An 11,170-nucleotide genomic window follows, 5' to 3' on the forward strand; every position below is an offset into this window, starting at 1 on the left:
TCTGTGCTACTGTTCACCTGCTTATTTAAAATGAGTTCAGCTTTATGTAGAGATATATTTATGCATGAAAGGCAGATATTTTAAAAGGGGTTTCATGTCCTTGCTCTTCCACTAATTACATATCATTAGGGGTGAGAACAGCATCCCTCTGTGTTTCTTTTAGAGATGGGAAATGCCTCATTCCCCTCAATGGGGGAATGCTCCTTGGATTATCCTTCTCACTTGTACTTGAAAGATGTGGAGAAAATAGTTTGAGATAAGTCACCTCCTACACATCTAATGGAATCAACTCCCTGGGGTGTGAGGAACAGCCTATGGGGTGTAGGGATAATGTAGGGGCAGGCTGAGCAGCTGTGGGGAGGGAACATACTGGGCATACCCCATGGACACTATAACTATGGTGAGGCTGTAGGAGAGCACAGAAAGCCTTCAGCTGGTGGTAGGAACCCAGGTTTTGAAAATACATGGACAACATGGCAGCAGTGCTTGTGCAAGGGGTACTCCTTCCCTTGGCAGCTGGGTCTGTGGCAAAGGGGGAATGCGCCACCTCTAGACGGCTGCGGTTGGTGGTCACCAGACCTTCCCTTTTGGAAATCTCTCCAATGCCAAAACAGAAGATGCACAGCTACTTGGGAAATATATCCTAATATGCCCAAACCCACCTCTTCATCCTTATCCACAGGACCAAATTATCTCTGGGGTGTCCCTGTGTAAACAGTGCGAGTTCTGCTGTGAAAATGTTTGATTAAGGTGTTCCAATACAAGCATTGAAATTCAGGTCCATGGATTGAGGGCAAGCTTCTCCTGGACTGTGCTCATGCCAGCACACAGCTTTTCTCAGTTCAGTTTTGTGCTCAGAGGACACTGTTTTGTGTGCTATCCAGCCAGGTAAGTGACAGGGGCTCTTCAGAGAGCCCAGATTCTTCAGGATGATGACCCAGTTCCCCACCATGACAATGGGTGTACCAAGATGAGGCATATTTTGATCCCAGATTCCAGTTTTACTTTGCTTGTATGAAACATCACAACTCAATGTTGTTTCAGTACTTTGGGGAGAAGAAGGAGGCAGACAAGAGTCCCCACAATGTTTTTTTGCATGCCTGAGTCAAATTACCCTCCCTTCTGCGGGGCTTCTTCTGAAGTAACAGATCATACTGTAACCAAATATTGCCATCCAGGAAAGCCATTTTCCATCCAGCAAGGAGGCTTCTTCCTTCTCAGCAGCCACTGAAAAGGGCCTTTGTTCTCAGGCTGAACACCTGGAGGGTGTTATCAGCAGTGGCCTCTCCGGGCCAGGGTGCGGAGCAGCTGTGACAAGACCCAGTGGCTTTGGCGTCAGAGCGTCAGCAGCACCTGGCAGTTGCTGGCACCCAAAAAATGTCCTGTCTGGGCCATTGCATGGGCAACTTTGGGTGGTTCCCCTTTTCTGTGGGGACCAGGATCTGTGTTTCCTTTCCTTTCCCTTCCTAGAATGAACAGCCTCACTCCACAGGGTCTCTGGATAACCTGAAGGATGTGACACCCCTGCAAGGTATGGAGCACAAGCCTTGGCATTACCTTTCTGGAGACACTGGTGATATGAGCTGTGAACAGCTGGCACAGAGCACAGACATCCTGGGCATGTGGTTTGGCACTACACCTTGATGGGTAAAAGGTGGAAGTCTTGCCTGGAATGAGAGGTAGGACATTCGGCAGAGAAGGAGTTGCCTGATGTGACCAAGGACAAGATTGCACAGCTGCTGATGTGACTCTGGGCACAGCTGTCTGTTCTCTCCATACAGTCAGCACCACTTCTGTCTGTGACCATGAAGAGACAGACCCACAACTACACAGAAACTCAGGAAAACCCAACTCATTTGGGATTTTACAGGATGTGAAGAAAAATGGTGTGAGAAAGATGGAGAGTAGTAGGGTAAACTGGACAGCTGCTGACACTGCTGAAACTGTGCTGGATCTTTTAGGGGTTTTTGGCCTCAGTGAGAATTGTATCTGCAACCTATGAGCGCAGCAGGTCTAGACAGGTACAGACCTTTCTCAGTGAGTTGATTTTCCACTGAAGCCAAACTGTCCAGATCACCCCCCACACAAATCCCAACATAATTCTTATTTTCCTGATAACCCAGATAAAGTTTTGACTCCTACAAGGGATTTGACTCCTACTGGGAGATTTCAATGCCTTGTCACAAAATGCACAGCTCTGCAAAGTATCCATTCTGAAGCAGTTCTGCCAAATACCAAATGAAAATTGCATAACATGAGAAGGAGAAAACCGCAGCTGAAGCTTCATCATCCACAGTGGCAGCTGAGTGTGGACGTCACGAGTTCTTCCATACCCAATGGCATCATTTCCATTTTCTTTGGACTGTAGTAGTGAAAGAATAAACATTTCAAAAGGTTCAAATGAGACTGTTGAGTGCCAGCACTGAGTCCCTGTGAGGTTGGGATAAACTGACAGAATAACATCCTGCAGGAGCTGTGCCTGGGACAAACCACCATTCCTGTGTTCATGTTCTGTGGTTTGTAGCACAGGGGCCACTTTAAACCTTGGTCTCTATCCAGACACCAGTACCAGCTCTCCCATGACTTTATGTTTGCATCTCTTTCTTCTTCATGAAGGGAAAATTTCCAGGTTTGTTCCTTTTAACTTTGTTCATGGTAGCACTCTTGACAGAAGGACTTAGTGCCTATTTAATGTCTTTGCAAGGAAAAGAGAGAAACTTCTCGGTTACATAAAAGTTTGTATCAAAATTCAAGAATCCGGATTAATTATAGAAGACTTGCCTTGTATCATTCAATTTGTTTGAATAGCTTTAAAGATTAAGCAGATCCAAGGCCTAACAGAACCAGAGCCAGTAAGACAATAGCTGAGATTTTCCTTTGAAACAAAATATACAGGTGGTTTCTGTGAGTTTCTGTGTCTATCTGCCCGGCTTTTTTATTTTTATGTCGTATCCAATATCACAGAACCTGGCAGTAGAAATCATATAGCAATTTGTGAAAGCTTGTTGCTGTTCTAGATATCATATAGTCTGTTCCACACCAGCAAAGACAAAACCAATGCCTTTACTCTTCGAGTTTTCATTCAAAAGGATAATGATCTCTGGTAACAAAATATTTGGCAGTAGCATTATTTAAAATGCACAGAGGAAATGTTTGTCCCTAAGTCAAGGGACTGTGGTCACACAGTCTCTATTCACTTGGTATTTACCAGGGGATGCCAAAGGCTAATCTGCAAAAAAGCCCAGGAACAGAGTTAAGTTTATCACACTCCATCCTTCACCCATCCCACTGTAAGGGAATTGAAAAATAGTAATTATTGAGTTTCTCTGTGACCAGAGAACTTATAAACCGTGTTATACCCAGCAGGCTCTAATGGCTCCTTCGGTAAGTATCTAATTAAGTGGTTGGGGTGTTGGGTTTTTTCCTTCTTTCACAGCATACTTTTGTGTTTTAAAATCCCTTTGCATTAAACGACTTCTCGAGTTTTCCAAATTTTTCACACGCACAGAAGAGGGAAGTAAGAAAAAAAGCAGAGGGGAGATTTCGGTCGTGAGAAGAGGAGGTAGAAACAAGGATTCACAAAGGCCAAAGGCAAATCGTCCCCAAGATCTCCATCTAAAACACTGAAAACCGCAGCAACGATCTGCCTGGGACCGTTGGCTGTCTAGAGGGGAAAATAAAGCCAGCCCGAGGGCAATGGTTGCGTTTGGGGGTGAAAAGGGCTGCTCCCCAAAGCAGTTACAACACCTCGAGGGCTTTGGAGGGTGCAAATCCGGGGTTTGGGCAGTTTTACCGACCCCGCTCGGCATCCCTCGCCCGCCGGTCCCCGCCACCGCGAAATCCCGCTCCACCCCGGGGCAGCGGAACGCGCCGAGCGGTGCCGGGCGAACGCACGGTCGGGGCAGGGAGAAACTGTCCCGGGGTAGGAGGAGAGAAGCCGAGCACCCGCCCCGCTCCCTCCTCGACTTCGGGAGGGATGCTCGGCTTCGGCGGGGACGGCGGGAGGTGAGAAAACTGCCGATCTCCGGCCCGGAGAGCCCGGGGAATGCTACCTGCTCCCGGGAAAGCTACTTGCTCCAGGAAAACTACGTGCTACGGGAAAATTCCTCACAGCGAGACACGGGGCCGGTCCCTGCCGCTGCCCACCGCGGTACCAGCGGACACCGCCTCCCCGCAGCCTCTCTGCTCCTCCGGGTACCACGGGGACGCTCCCGCCCTCTCGGCCGAGCTTAAATCGCGCACTAGGTTGGATTTTTTAAACTGAGCCACTTCGAGGTGCCGGAGATGGGCTGGAAGGGGCCGAGTCCCCGCATCCCGGCTCGGTCCCGCATCCCGGCTCTGCCCCGCATCCCGGCTCGGTCCCGGGCGCACCTGCCCCGGGGCTGCGGGTCTCTCCGGGGCTGCTCCTCCCCTGCACCCCCGATCACTCCGGCCCCTTCTCCCTCGTTAGAGAAGTGTTAGAAAGTTGCTGAAGTGCGAAATGAGCCTGCGAAACCTCGTTGTCCTCATTAAACTCTGACAAGGAGGGTGACAAGAAGCAGCGGAGGGGAAACAATGCGGCAGTGTTGGGGAGAGCCCCGCGCCGGGGCAGCCTTTGTGCCCGCACACAAAAGCTCTTGTTTGCATGTGTTAAAGTCCATTAAACAGCGGCAGCCCCAGGTGCAAACGCCAGCCCGGAGAGGCCGCGCCACCTTCCGCGCCCGCTGAGCGCCGCGGCCGCTCCGCGCTCGGCCCCGGTAGTGGCGGGCGGCGGGGCAGGGGCACGGCCCGGCGGGCTCCTAATGAGGGCCCGGGGCTGGCCCTTCATTAACGGACATGGGTGGGTTTCGCTCTCTGTGCCCCCAGATTCGCCTGTCCCCCGCCTCGCCGTTAGTGGCAGCGACGGGACACAATGTCGCCTATTGTGCTGCCCAGCCCCTCACCCGAGGGGACACGGATGGGACCCCGCGCACAGCCCGGGGTCGTGGATGCTGACCCGGTGCCAAGGAGCCTGCTGGACAGGGGCCGTGGTTTGGCTTTTTTCCACTGCGGCTTGTGAAGGTGCTTTTGGAAACCCAAGCATCATCAAATCTTCACAGAAAGTACTGCTAAGGTTAGGAGCAAACTAACCAGGCGACTCCTAGTTCAAACAGCAGAATTCAACCCAAAAGGTGGAAAAGAGAGGAATTGTACAGAGAATAGCCACAAAAAAAAAGCCTTGCACGGGTCAAAGCCTACAAAAACAATCTCATCACAGTGTTACTCTTTCATATGACTGGCATGGCAATTTATCCAAGAAAAAGTATTTCCAGGTTCTGTTGCAACAAGTCCACATCACTTCATCCCCAGTGGTCTGCCAGGGATCTGCCCTGCAGCTATTTTAAATTGTGCTGCTAATAACAATTCATTACAGTTGATAGAACTGGGAGACTTGCCTTTTATTTTGCAATTAGACATAAAGGCTCTGATCTGGCAAATTCTCTGCACTGTATGTGAGTAGCTCTTCTGAAGTCATCTGGGACTGTTCATGTGCTTAACATTAAGCCCGTGTGGGTTTGCAGGATCAAGGTCTGAGATGGGATCATCTCTAAGGATGTTTGTTTACCTGCTCTGTTCTGTATTTTCTAGATTCATGACAGCGCCCTGCAAAACCATTTCTCTGGGAAGAGCTGGTGTGTCTCGAATCAGCTGGGCACAGCTCACAAGTACCATTCTGAAACCGAGTGATTCTTCCTGTAAACAAAAGTGGTTTGCAGGAGCTTGATTCGGGAAGACATGACAGCACTGGGGACGTTGCACTGCAAACTGTTCAGCTGTGTGAGCCTGTGTGTACTGAGGCGTTAATGCAGAACTGTTGGGCATTGGGCCCAGAACAGATGTGATGATGAGTGAGAGCAAAGAGACAGGGAGGAAGGAGCAGAAGAAGAAAGAACATTTTAGGCTTCTCAGTTCCTGCCTAAACAACCACTGCTTCCAAAACCTGGGCACCGTCCCCATTTTCCTCTTATCAGGATAAAGTAGGAAGCAACATGATCTGTGGAGAAAATGAACATATTTGTTTTTTTCATTTGCCAATCATGCAAACAATAGCTGTTTGTAGGTAAATAATCCTAGGTCTGCATCGCCAGATCAATGCAGGGAGTGGTTCCCATCAGCTCTGCGGTGCCAGACACACTGAATGGTTTGTAAGGAAACAGGTCCTTGAACTTCTCCACGGCACAGACACTATCTTAGTAGGTTATCTCACACTTGCTTCTGTTCCTGCTCCCATTCTCCTCATCTTCCAATGATTGGCCTGGGAGGGAGTAGTGAAGACTAGAGGAAATAGACCTTCAAAAAAAGGCTTCAAAATGTTCATCTGTTTGTTATTTCCTTGCCACTTACTTTTCTAATTTACTTTTGGAGCCAGGCTAGCTAAAGGAAAGGCCAATCCTTGTGCACAGTCGCAGTTTAATACCTACGATATGCATGAAGAAAATTAATTTGACTGAGGATTTTGCTTCATGAAGTAATTACAGCACAAAGCATAAAAAGGCTGTGTTTTGTCTTGAGCCGCCAAAGTCCTGGTTTACATCATGAGGTCATGTTTAGGATTACAAATGTTTGCACAAACAGCATCTTACAGTATCTCACATTGCCTCTCTCCACCTTTACTAACAGGACTTTTGGAAGTGGAGAGGAACAGGAAAAGAAACTGTTCTTCAGTCCCAGATGTGTTAAAATTGAAGCTTAAACCCACAGGGCACGAGAAGGGCAACACAAATACGGGAGGGTTCTGAGTTCATGGGGCTGCTCACAATCCAAAATATATCCCATATCTACAACCCCTCTCTGCTACTCTCAGCAGAGAAGGGTTGTAGTAGGCACCAGCACAGACCAATTGAGGTTGGATTGATACAAAAAAACCCCATATGACATAAACATAAAAACATAAAAACACATAAGACATACTATTTCCATGGTATCTTCAAGACAGGCTGATCTTTTTTATTTTGACCTTTCAAGGCACCTCTCTGGATTCAAATCCTTTTGAAAATGTATGTGAATACTTTGATAAACTGAGTAGAGCTAGTTCTGGTAAAGAATGGCAGATTTTTTCATTAATTTGGTGATATTTGCAATGTGTTTCACAACTGAAGGCAGCAGTTCAATTATCACTATCTTGCAACCAGAATATATTTGGAAAAACAAAGTAAATCAAAATGTGCTGGCAAAGCACATCTCACATGGCCTTCTCATGGCCAGTCCTTATCAATCAGTCACTTCTGCTATCAGAGAGCCCATAAAATGCCCATCACACCACAGTTCAAGAAAGTCCATTCTACTGCTAATGTGTCTCACAGCAAATTTGGTCAAGATTAATGAAAAGTATGGATTTTAAGTTTCCTCAGAAGAATAAATTCAAACTCTAGTGGACTACCCATGGGAAATAATAGTTACAGGAATGGTAAATGTACAAAAAAACAGAAAATTCACAGATTAAAGTCACTGGGAAGCAATGCACTCACCAGCACTTTCTGCCTTACCTGTGTGTTTAGGTGGGAGAATTCAAATCCACCTTGTGCAATGATTGCTGGAGCTGAGCTCTGAATATCTGTCATCAGAGCACTCGGGCTGTGGGTGACTCACATCGGGAAACCGAAATTATGAAGACCCTTTTTTTATTCATCACTGTCTGCCTTCTTTCCTCACTGATAATACAGGGTCAGCATCTTCTCAAAATGACTGGAAAAGGAAACAGTGCATGTGAAACTCTCAGACACTGCTGTCATGAGCACCATGGAAAAACCATACGGAAATGAATAATTTTGTGCCCAAAGCACAGTTTGAATAACAGGCAGTAAAAAGCCCCTTCGCTGCACATTAAACAAGAGGAGAATAAATCATGAGGGGAGCTGCTCCCTCAGGAGCAGCAACCATTGCCAATGCAGAGTGAGGGGGATGCCTGTAGGAAAAGGGTGTGGATAACTCAATTACAGTTCATCTGGATGAGGAAAACCAGGCAAATTCTGGACACTCCAGGCTGCTGAATGCTGGAGTGTAGAGCCTCAGTAGCCTTTCAGAGTATATTGTTTCACACACGTATTTATGTTTGTGTGTGCATGGGCTTCAGGGTATATGGAGAATAAGTGGGATAAGCTTTGGCTTTGTGCCAGGTTGACTACTCTTCACAGCTACGGCACTGCTGGTCAGCTGGAAGCACAGGCTGAGGTCTAGAAGAAAAAAAAATCTTTGAAATATCAACTGATCAGTTTGTAGAGTATCTGTCAATGGCTACAGCACCACTGGATGGGCAAACACAGCCCTCTAATATGTGTCCCACTGCCAAATCTGTCTTCATCCATGGGGCAGGATGCCAAAGGGGTCTAGAAACACCTTATTTCCAGGTAGTGTGGAGATATCTTCACTGACCCTCTGTATCCCTGCACTCCTGGGCTGGAGCCAGGGCATAAGATACAGCAGAGTGTATTTGGAGGAGTTACCACCAGCAATATCCCATTCATTAAGGTTAAATAAGGTTGGGAAGTAAGAGAAATGAATTCCTACAGGGACACTTGGCATCCCTAAGAGACAGGGAGACAGTTATACCATAGCAGGAACATGTCCTAGGACTGTTCTTGGCACAGACAGGCAGGACAGCACAGAGAGCTGTGCTCAGGTCTCACTCGTGGTGGCAAATTTAAGAGTGCACATGTCCACAGTGCACAGTAGGAAGGTGATCTCTGTTCTGCTTGGCAGAGCAGAGCTGGTGTACTGACAGTGTAAAATCTCTCTGTGAGATACAGCTCTGCTGAGCAGCTCCAGGGAATGCACAGCCATTGCTGTCACTGCAGCAGGTTAAGGACACATTGCCGAGATCTCTGCAACAGCAGAACACAGCACGGTGACTCAGTGATGTGACCTCTCATCAATGGACACTTTTCCTCATGCCTGTGTTTCTGACACATTGGTCCTGTTGCAAACCTAGGTAAAACCCATTTTTTCAGTCCTTCTATCCTAGTGGTGGCATGGCACTCCCAAGGCCCAGGAATGAATGTAAAACGTCTCACACTTGTTCTGCTCAGGGCTCTGCTGATGCATTTAAAGCTTCTCCCACTCAGAAGTCTGGAGATGTATTTCCACCTCTGTGGATCTGGTAGAAGCACAAAAGACACATCTGGTGACAAAAGACATATGTCTTCTGGGGCTGGTGGACTTCCTGCTTAAGCCAGGATTGAGTTTTCCCATCAAGGGACCAGTCAGTGTCCACAAAACTCTTTGACAGCAGAACATTCTGTTACTCTTCCTGTGACATTATCAGAGGAAACGCTGCACACAGTTATGTATATCCCTTAAAGTCTATTATTTCAGCTCATTCGTATGTTGCTGATTCACTATGTACAACCTTTTAAAAACCTTACACATCCCCAAACCCTGTACATGGAATTTCTGCCTTAGATGTATCTCACACTACACCAACATTAACTCAAAGACGCAATAATTTTCCCAGGAGAGTCCTGTATAAAATCTTTCTCATCAGAGATAAGAGACAAGGTCGTTCCTCATGAGACAACCCACTGGAATGACTCTTTAGATACTGCTTGTTCTGGAACTTCTTATTCATCATTCTCCTCATCCTGGTATTTTGTCTTCTAATTGCACAAGTACTTTCCACTTCCACTGAGTGTTTCTGTGGGCAAGGTATGGACAGAAATGGATACACTCTTCATTGGGACTAGGAATAAATTGGGATTTGGCTAAGAGATTTCTTCTAGCTTGTGTACATTTGTAGCTTTTGTGGGAAATAGCAACTGGACAGCTAAAAACAGACAAATAAATATTTCTGCACCAATCACCATCAGATAGGTTTTCACCTGGGCAGAGGATCTCCAAAAACATCCTCAAAACTGCAGGGAGTGGGAGATGATTCATCAAGGTACTTTCCCTTCTGAATCAGCACTAAATCTACACCACTGTGATATCACGGGCTATCTGCCTTTGGAAGCTCTGAGTATTTTTAAGTATTCTAACAGCAAAGTGCTGACTATTGCTGGGGATTACAGATTCTGCAGAACATTTTGGAAGATAACTTCTGGCATCTTGCCACTTGTTATATGGAAAATATGTTGTATTATCTTCCATGTGTGTGGGGGTGTGAGGGTGCTCCGAGTGTCCTGGCCCTCAGCCTGCAAAGACTTACACATATTTTATGCGGAATAAAGTTAAGCAATACATAATGAACTTGTTCAGGCTCAGAGCCTAGATCTGTCACTTAAGACATGTTCCATATCCTTCAGGACTTCTCGAAAGACAGCATCTTTCTCAGCACTCCAAGTACGCTACTGTGAGCACCATGCTGGAGTGGGACTCAAGTTATTATATGCTATTATCATTGTAGGACTTTGCAGTGGAAGGGCCTGGTCCTGCCCCAGTTGGCTGGAGTCCTTTGACTGGGATAGTCAGACTGGGATGGTGAAACTGGTCCCAGACTTCTGTACCCACACAGGAATGTGGAGAAGCTGCTGTCAGATGCACATCAGATATTTGATGTCATGTTCTTCTCTTATTATCAGTCCTCGAAAGATCTCCAGAGGCACTGAGTTAAGGATGAGGTGTAGCAGGTTGAGGTAAGGATGTCAGGGCACCAGGAATAGCAGAAAAAGACCCTTATTGCTGGGAGATAGTGGTTTTATTCCCTGCAAGGCTCCTCCCGTGAATGACTTCTGGGTGGGTTTTGGTGGGACGTAGAAGCAGAAGGCAGCAGAGGGCACATCCTCCCATGCCCGCCCCAATGTCACTCTTACAGGGAAGCCAGGGTGGCTGCTCTACTCCCCAAAGCCCATCTGGGCACATCCAGCTGCCCTCCCTCACTGCCCTCGGCTGCGGGGAGCCCTGCGGGAGTCCTGTGGGGAGCAATGTCAGAGCCGTGAGTGGATCTCTGAGGGAGCCCTGCAGGATTGCGGGGAACAGCACGGGGAGACCTGAGGGAGCAATGACCGAGCCCTTTAGGGAGCCCTGAGGGACTCCGTGGAAAGCCTGAAGGGAACCGTTTATGGCCTGAGGCGAATCCTGAGTAGAATCTCTTGCAACCCCGTGGAGAGCTCTTTGGAAGCCCTTTGGGATCCTGAGGGGAATCCTTTGGGATCCTGCGAGTCGCCCTTCGGGAGCCCTTTGTGACCCCTGTGGGGACAGGGGGGCCGGAGCGCTGTGG

The sequence above is a fragment of the Parus major genome, chromosome 10 (assembly GCF_001522545.3).
Source record: "Parus major isolate Abel chromosome 10, Parus_major1.1, whole genome shotgun sequence".
NCBI classification, from domain to species: domain Eukaryota; kingdom Metazoa; phylum Chordata; class Aves; order Passeriformes; family Paridae; genus Parus; species Parus major.